Below are 10169 nucleotides of genomic sequence, written 5' to 3'. Positions count from 1 at the left end.
TGTCTGCCGGTCACCAAGAGTGTGGCCGGCAGCTGGGTACTACCTTGTGTAGTTGCTGGCCGGCAGTCATTGCCGGCCAACACTGGCTGTTGCCGGCCGGCAGTTGCTGCCGACCGGCACAGGCATTTGAACCAGAGTGCTGCCGCCCTATAGCTGTTAAGTAGTATACTTTAAAGCTAGTTGTGGTGTGTGCCGGCTGGCAAAGGCAGGCCGGCACACATCCTCCTATACTGTACTAGTATTCTTCTGTATAGCATATACAGTAAGAAGAAAACTATAGTAAAGGTTTAGGTACAGCACTGTATCTTCTAACACTATTGTGTTTTCTTGCACAGCCCTTTGCTGTTGCCCTCAGATAGGAAGCAGAGTTCTTCCCTGTCTATTATCCAGGATTTTAAAATCATTGCCTAGGTGTGAGCTCCACCTGTTTCCTCTGGAAACCTTGCATTGGTTACTCTAGAAGAGATAAACCATTTTGATTTTATTATCTGGAAGGCTGCAACAATGGGTTGTGAGGGAAACACAAGTGTGTGTCTTTCCTTTATGAATTGTTATGCTATACTATGCATATCCAGTGATACATAGTTCACTTGATACTCATGGAAATTTCTTCTCTTTACAGGAGGACCCTCCGAAGTGCGGAAATGTTTTCTGCAATGTCCGCAGCAAGAACCTCTGCGGACATGAGTGTTGTAGGAGACACGCAGCATGCGCTGTCTCCAAGGATGATCTCCAGTTTTGGGACCCTCAGGTATGTACTGTATGCACTAACCTGATTACTGAGGCTTTTGATTCCCCTAGAACGGCGGAATCAAGGGATATAGCAAGGGAAAAGCTTCGTACTTGGGTAAGGGGCTTCAAGAAGAACACCTCTGGTCCTTATCTTCCAAGTGAGAAGATGAGGGCGTATCTTTTTCCCCAGGCATCAGCTGAGGCAGTGATTCCCCAGCCTCAAGAGGAGATCCCTCAAGATCAAGTCCAGGTGGACGCGGAAGTCGCAGTTGCGATGCAAGACATCCAGTTGTATGACAGGATGTCTGACCTGGACGAACGTTTGGAAGAAGACCTCCTGGCAGAAGGTCAGGATCAAGTTCAAACCCCGGATATCGTAGAGGATGAGGTCGACGAGGTGTCGGCTACTCCGGTTCAGATGACGGAGCCTATCCCCTCAACATCGGCTGGTCTCCCAGTAGAACTGGGACAGGCCCTCTCTTCGATTGTTGGAATGATCCAACCAATGCAGAAGGAGAATCAGGAGAAGGCGGCTGCAATGGAACTGCGTATGCAGTCCCTAGCAGAATCACATGGGCCCCAGAAAAGGCTCAATGTGAAAGACCTTCCCATATGCTCAGATGCTAACCCATGGAGGTATGCTGAGCACATGCCGATGACGACTGGAAAGATCGTCATCTCGGATAAGCTGGGTTCAGTTCCCCTAGAGGAGGTAGAATTCTGGCCCAGCAAGGCATCATATCCGGACTGCTATGTCCGGCTGAGAAAAGAACCAGCTTCAAGGGAGGAGACAGAGCCGAAGGAGGTCATTATTATGGACCACGCTAAGGCTCAAGCCCTACTTTCATCCTCGATGAAAGAGAGGGCCTTCTCTAATTCGAAGGTAGCTGCATTGAGCAAGAAGCTCCCTTCTTTTGTGTCCTCTCCTGATAGAGCCTTCCCCTTTTTACAGAAAGGGTTTGCGGCTGTCCTAAAGGCAGTCGAGGCCGGCAAGCCTTGCCCCTCCCTGGAGGAGTGTAAACCCTTGTCGCTGGCTCTGCCTATGGACCACAAAGACTGGAAGGATGTCCATCTGACATTCTCAGTGGGAAAGTTGGAGGCTGATATTGCCGGATGGCAATTCGGCGAGGACCTCCCCAAGCTGTCCGAATCTCTTTTACGAAGAGAGTTCGAGACCAAAGAAAGACTGGCTGCCTCAATGTCTCATCAGACTACTCTTGAGACAATGGCAAGTGACCCTAAGGTCCATGAAATGTTTATGGTAGTGGCTAAGTCTCACCTAGCCACAGTGACGAAGGACCTTTATGGCTTCATCAAGGCAAGGAGAGCTTGCAGGGAGTTCGTGTTCACCGGGGCTTCGGTGAGACACGAGCCAAGGAAATTAATCTCCTCCAACATTTGGGGAAAAGACCTTTTCCCTACCGATGTGGTCAAAGAGGTTGTTGATAAGGCCGCCGTGGAGAATAGAAACCTTCTCCAGAAGTGGGGCCTGGCTATCAAAAGAAAATCTTCCCCGGATGAGGGTCCTCAACCAAAGAGGAAGAACATGAAGACTAGGCTACCATCTCGGCCAGCCAAGCCTTATAGACAGCAACAGCAACTGCAATTGCCTTTGCCTCCAGTGCCCCAGATAGTGGCACAAACCCCGACTGCTTTTCAGTGGGTACCCCAGGCTGTGCCAGGTCAGTCAACCACATTCACCCCAACGTTCGAAGGACAGTCTTCTTCCTTTCGTGCTAAACCTAGAGGAGCAGCCAGAGGCTCGTCTAGGCGCTCCTCAAGGGGAAGGGGATTCAGAGGTGGTCGTGGTCAGGGAGGCAAGACCTCAGGACGGCAGTCCAAGTGAAATGATACCGGTAGGAGGGAGACTGATGAAATTTTGGGATCGCTAGACCTTCGATCCCTGGGCCCAAAGCCTACTCAAGAATGGACTGGGTTGGAGCTGGTACAGTACTCCACCCCCATGCTTTCGGATTACGTTCAAGAACTGTTGGAGAAAAATGTGATCCGAAAGGTGAAGTCCATCAAATTCCAAGGGAGGCTGTTTTGTGTTCCCAAGAAAGACTCGGAAAAGCTCAGAGTCATTCTGGACTTGTCACCACTCAACAAGTTCATAGTGAATTGCAAATTCAAGATGCTAACACTGCAACACATAAGGACCTTACTGCCCAAGAGGGCATACTCAGTCTCTATAGACTTGTCAGACGCCTATTGGCACATTCCAATCAGCCGTCGACTCTCCCCCTACCTAGGGTTCAGGCTACAACGGAGACTGTACGCCTTCAGAGCCATGCCATTCGGGCTAAACATAGCCCCAAGGATTTTCACGAAGCTTGCGAGCGCAGCTCTCAAACAATTACGCCTAAAGGGAATTCAGGTAGTAGCCTACCTAGACGACTGGCTGATGTGGGCAGCATCCGAGACCGAATGCTTGCAAGCTTCCAGTCAGGTGATCCAGTTCCTAGAGTACCTAGGCTTCAAGATCAACAGAAAAAAGTCTCGACTTTCTCCATCCCAAAAGTTCTAGTGGCTGGGAATCCACTGGGACCTTTTGTCACACAGTTTCTCCATCCCGACGAAGAAAAGGAAGGAGATAGCGGGCTCTGTCAAGAGACTTCTAGATTCCGAAAGGATATCAAGACGCGAACAGGAGAGGGTACTAGGCTCTCTCCAGTTTGCTTCAGTGACAGACCCAGTGCTAAGAGCACAGCTAAAGGATGCAACCGGAGTTTGGAGAAGGTATGCATCAAACGCGCGAAGAGATCTGAGAAGACCAGTGCCGCCTCGGCTACGTACTCTTCTCAGACCTTGGTCCCAAGCCAGACATCTAAAGAAGTCGGTTCTTCTTCAGCCACCTCCCCCGTCGTTGACGATTAACTCAGACTCCTCAAAGGAGGGATGGGGAGGTCACTCTCATCGGAAAAAAGTCCAGGGGACTTGGTCCAAGCTATTCAGGACCTTTCATATAAACTTTCTAGAAGCTATGGCAGTGCTCCTTACCTTAAAGAAAGTCTCCCCGCGTCACTCGATCCACATAAGATTGGTGACGGACAGCGAGGTGGTTGTGAGATGCTTGAATCGACAAGGGTCGAGGTCACCACCTCTCAACCAAGTGATGTTAGCCATTTTCCGATTGGCGGAAAAGAAGAAGTGGTACCTGTCGGCAGTTCACCTTCAAGGAGTCCGCAATGTGACAGCGGACGCTCTATCCAGGTTCACACCGATAGAGTCGGAATGGTCCTTAGACGCAGGATCATTTTCCTTCATTCTGAATCAAGTCCCAGAACTGCAAATAGACCTCTTTGCGACGAAAGACAACAAGAAGTTGCCCCTGTACGTGTCCCCATACGAGGACCCCTTAGCGGAAGCAGTGGACGCAATGTCCCTCGACTGGAACAGATGGTCCAGGATTTATCTGTTCCCTCCTCACAACCTTCTGTTGAGGGTCCTCAACAAACTGAGATCCTTCAAGGGGGTAGCGGCAATAGTGGCCCACAAGTGGGCGAACAGTATGTGGTTCCCCTTGGCGTTGGAACTACAGATGAAGTTCGTGCCGCTACCACATCCAGTTCTGACCCAGCGAGTCCAGAAGTCGACTGTCTGCGCTTCATTACAGAAAACCCAGACCCTGCAGCTCATGATTTTCTCGCCCTAGCGGTGAGAAAGCGTTTCGGGATTTCGAAAGCCAGCATAGACTTCCTAGAGGAATATAAGTGCAAATCGACTAGAAGGCAATATGAGTCATCTTGGAGAAAATGGGTGGCCTTTGTAAAGGCAAAGAATCCGCAGGAGATCTCAACAGACTTCTGCTTATCTTTCTTCATCCACCTCCATGGCCAAGGGTTGGCAGCTAACACGATTTCAGTGTGTAAATCTGCTTTGATGAGACCCATTTTATTTGCCTTCCAGATCGACCTAGGTAACGAGATCTTTAATAAAGTTCCGAAAGCCTGCGCTAGGCTCAGACCTTCAGCACCTCCAAAGCCCATCTCATGGTCTTTAGACAAAGTTCTTCATTTCGCCTCCCTGTTGAGCAATGAAGAATGTGCGTTAAAGGATTTGACGCAAAAAGTTATTTTCCTATTTGCACTCGCGTCCGGGGCCAGGGTTAGTGAGATCGTAGCCCTCTCGAGAGAGGCAGGTCGTGTTCAGTTCCTGGATGGGGGGGAGCTGAACCTGTTTCCGGATCCTACGTTTCTCGCCAAGAATGAGTTACCCACCAACAGGTGGGGTCCCTGGAGAATCTGCCCTCTGAAAGAAGATGCATCTCTATGTCCAGTAGAATGCCTAAAGGTCTATCTTCGTAGAACTTCAGACTTCAAGGGTGGTCAACTATTAAGGGGAGAAACATCAGGCTCAAATTTATCTCTGAATCAACTCAGAGCAAAAATCACATATTTTATTCGCAGAGCGGATCCTGACAGTACACCCGCAGGTCACGATCCGAGGAAAGTTGCCTCATCCCTAAATTTCTTTAATTGTATGGATTTTGAACATCTCCGTTCATACACGGGCTGGAAGTCTTCCAGGGTGTTCTTTCGCCACTATGTGAAGCAAGTAGAGGAACTTAAGAGATCTGTGGTAGCAGTGGGTCGTGTAGTTAACCCTACTGTTTAACTCTGCTAGGAACAGTGGTCTTAATTGGGACGATTAAGTCCAGGGTGAGTGTGTAAGTACATACTGTACTACAAACTAAATGAGGGCACCAAGTGCCCATATAGACTGTTCCTTCTTTCAAAGGTGAACCTAGCATAAGTTCAGACATGTGTGCCAAGCGTTTCTAACGCTAATGTGATTGATTTGTAATACAGACTTTTTACGACTTGATACCTTGGTATCTTATTAAAGTGGTGTTTAATGGTTTTTCTTTCAGATAAACAAGTTCTGTTTACTATCATACTTATGCTTAAAGTTTTGGGTTATCCTCTTTTATATAAATATATATATTTGTTGTTAACCTGTCTGTTTATTATCTGTCAATAAACTTGTTCTTGAGAACCTTGCGTCTCTTTCACCTGTGTCAATTTATTGGTATAATTGAGCATTTTAATTCTATGTATCTTATCTGGGATAATTCTGATAGAATTGTTCTGTTTTGCAAGCTATGTTGCATTGGTTTATGTAAGTCCCCTAATGGGAGGACTCCGTCCCATAAAGGGACGAGGGCGGTTTTATTAGTTTCTTCCTATGCGGATATAAACCTTTGTCCAATACAAGTATTGTGCGGATTACTGGTCAATATATTGACGCAGTGGTTCTCTACAAACTATGCTTTACTTAATATAGGGCGAGACCACTATATTAGCTTGCCTGGTATTCATACATAGATATATGTACTCTTCGAGACTTTCCAGAGTCTAGTAGGACTCTTCCCTGTAGGGGGCAGGAAGCTCTAACATAGTTTATAGTTAGTTGAAAAGATGTATAACGGTAACATCTTAGGTCTCTAGGTCTAGTCGACCGGGAATAAATACCTCCGGGGAGTACGGCACGTTCTGAGAATCCACAGATACAGTAATGCTCTGGTACACTTCCATCAGGACGACATGGCTTGAGCCCAAAAAACGGATTTTGAGCGAAGCGAAAAATCTATTTTTGGGTGAGATAGCCATGTCGTCCTGATGGACCCGCCCTTGCCTTTCTAAGAAAGGGCTGTAGGACCCCTCCCTACATACAGTATCTGTAGCACCTCGTGTACGCTACAAGGAATACAGATGGCGCCAGGATTGGCGCCAGGCACGCATACGAATCGGGGAATAGGGAAGCCTTGGGAGCGGCTCCCCTTTTTCTTTCCCGAATTCGCATCTTGTCAATCACCTCCTACGAGACGAAATCTCTGTTCAGGTCGTAGATTGCCATGTGACGTGTCTAGAATACGTCCTCTGATATGTCGCGATATCCCTTTCACGAGGGATACTCGCTCCAGGAGTTAGAATTCTGGTACCTTAAGGTAAATTCTCTGGGAATATCGCCGTAGTTGTAATATACCCTAGGAAGCTACCCTATAGGAACTTCCATCAGGACGACATGGCTATCTCACCCAAAAATAGATTTTTCGCTTCGCTCAAAATCCGTTATATATATATATATATATATATATATATATATATATATATATATATATATATATATATATATATATATATATATATATATATATATATATATATATATATATATATATAGACACATATATTTATACATACATACATACATACATATATATATATATATATATATATATATATATATATATATACACCTATGTATATATACATATACTTATATATACCATGTGATCATGATAATTACATGATGTTTGAAATAGAAATAACGGCTTTGGTTCTGAAGCTTTCTTTGTCCAGCCTTCTGAGATATACATTACCATTGTATACACACTGGCTTTTCCCACCTTCTATGTTGGTGTTTGTATGTATACTGTATATACATAGATATACTGTATATATATATATATATATATATATATATATATATATATATATATATATATATATATATATATACAGTAGTACCTCAATTTACGAGTTTAAGAATTTAATTTATTATGAGAGCAAGCTCTTAACCTAAATTGCTCATTTTTAAAAGTTTCCCATAAGAAATACAAGAAAGTCACATGATGTGTTCCACAAGTTCATGAAAACATACCATTTATGTACTCATTTTTAAAAGGTTTGTTATAATTATTATTGAAAAATTGATAACCTCAAACATGAGAAAAAAGTAACTTATTCACAATGAAATATGGAAATAATTGACTAATTGACTCGCACTTTACCTTGGAGGAGAGTTATGTCTGGTGTGAGGGAGATGAGAAAGGAGGAGGAGGAGGAAGGGGAGGGGGTTTGTGCTTGGAAAGAGAATCTCCCTTCCTGAGCAATTCTGATAAAGGAACACATATTCTTATTCGTGAACGACGTTCACTAACACCAACTGAATCACTTGATTTTGTCTTTATGAGAACACGGTCACCATTTTTTAAACTGACGTTCAGTTTTGACAAGGAAGCTATCTAAAAACGACGGGTTCTGCCTTTTGTTTTTAAAAGACATGAAAATAGGATAGAAATTATGTGAACACTACATGATTATGTGCTAGTCTCATCAGTATTTCTCCACAACAAAATGTCCATGCAGAACTAAAGTCTTGTTTGCAGACCATTTCAAAGCTCGTAAGCTGATTTGAGTTTTAAACCTCGTATACCAAATTGCTTGTTTCAAAGTTATTCATAAACCGAGGTTCTTGTGTGTGTGTATGTATGTGTATATATATATATATATATATATATATATATATATATATATATATATATATATATATTTTATATGTATATATATACACACATATATACACATATATAAATATACATATATACATGCACATATACATACAAAGCAGAACTATGTTTATGGGCCACACCAGTCCATCCCGTTATAGTAATTAAGCCTCTAAAAATAGACTACAAGAACTACCCTATAATTAAGGTCCCTTATTTGCCATTTTTCTTTTTGGTTATTGCTTGGACCTCCCAGTAAGGGTTGGAATGTTATCCATAATATTTGCATGCTTACGATAATATAGTTGGACTGCAGTTACTGGTTTTGCTCTGTTCTGCTATTGCTTTCACGCTAAGAGAGAGTAATGAATAATATGTAGAGGCAAGGTTTGATGACCTATATTTTTAAGGTATTGAGAATTCACATTGATTGCATCGTAGATTGACTTGTCCATTTATAATAATCTTTTGTAATAGTCTGTTATAGATTTATGTCGTATGCTTATTGAAATGTTTTTGTTAAATTGGATTATTTTTCTAGTATTTTAGTATTTGAATTAACTACCAGGTCGTTGATTGACTCTATTAGGTAGAACCAATGTGAATAAGGAATTGAGCTTTGCAATCACATCCAAAAACGATGGGTTAGAGCTAAAAGAGTCATTTGTATTGAAAGAAATAGAGAAAAACTATTGTAAACCATATAATTTCAGTAACGTTTTGCCTAACAGTTGAGGTATGAACACAAAGAATGAACTGCTCATAAACAACTTCGTCATTCTCTTTCAAGAATTTACATCAACACGGCAGAATTTTAAGCATTCTAACAGATTTTATTTTTGTATTTCTTGACCCTCGGGAGGGGTAACATATTTTGTAAGATATCTAATATTTCAAAATATAAAGTGGTGTTGGAAAAAGGGTTTTGCCTCTCTTGTGTTAGTTCTGTAGATATTCGAGCCTTTGTGTGTGCTGTGTACATATAAGTGGGTGAGTTGCAAGTCTCTATGGTAACATAATAAGTTTAAGACGTTATGCCAATGAAAGTATGTTAACGTCAGTAATTTTTTATACTTCTTTTTGTATTATTATGCCATTAAACATAAGAAACTACTTTCTCTCTCTCTCTCTCTCTCTCTCTCTCTCTCTCTCTCTCTCTCTCTCTCTCTCTCTCTCTCTCTCTCACACAGAACACTACATGTTGTCAACATTGCTTACCAATGATCCTACACCTGTCGATGATTTCAACTAATCAATATTTCGTAACGACACGGTGTTCACAACACGTTTATCGTGCGCTTATTAGTCAACAATTCTCTTCCTGTTCTGTTCGATCTCCTGTTGCTTTCTTTTCGTATCATACCGAAAAAAAAAAAACATGTTTCCACCCTTATTTACGTTTTTATAGTTTGTTTGTTTGACCTTCGGGATTCAATTGACCATTCTCAATACGTTTTAGTAGAATGGTTATTTATAAATAATCGTTTTTTATCAATATTTTTACTAGAGATACCTTCCATTTCAGTAGAAATCCAGATCCAGGATAAACTGTTCAATGATACAAGGCTTTTATGCAAATTTTCAATGAGATTATAGGAACGGACAAGGAAAGATTACCTCGCTGTGTGTAGTAAAGAATTGCATATTGTTTGTAGTTTGATGTTGAGCCATGTATGACTGGATTACATTAGAAATGCGGATAAAATTTATCATTTTACTCTCCTTTTAATAGGTTTTTATCATTTATTTTTTTATTATAACTATTAGTTTTGCCACAGGTCACGAGGATGACGTATTTTGCAATATTTATTGTAGAATATTTATTTTTTTACACTGTAACATGATTATTGGTTTAGATATATTGATGCAACTGTTAGGCGTTGTAAGAATTGGTAGAGAAATCGAATGAATTTCAAGTTGACGTTTTATAATGTTTGAATTGAACAGCTCAAGTTGAAGTGAAGTACAGAGTTATACATAGACGTACATAATGGTTTATTGAATACTATCCTTTATTATAAGTTAAATCCTGATTAGCATCTTACTTATAGTATGCTCTTGTGTACAAGAGACACAGAATGTTCACAGTTCGTGTCTAACATGTAGCAAGGTATTTAAGTCCAGAATTGACTTGATGAGCCAT

Source organism: Palaemon carinicauda, chromosome 41 (genome assembly GCF_036898095.1).
Source record: "Palaemon carinicauda isolate YSFRI2023 chromosome 41, ASM3689809v2, whole genome shotgun sequence".
Taxonomy (NCBI): Eukaryota; Metazoa; Arthropoda; class Malacostraca; order Decapoda; family Palaemonidae; genus Palaemon; species Palaemon carinicauda.
This window is presented reverse-complemented; position numbering follows the sequence as displayed.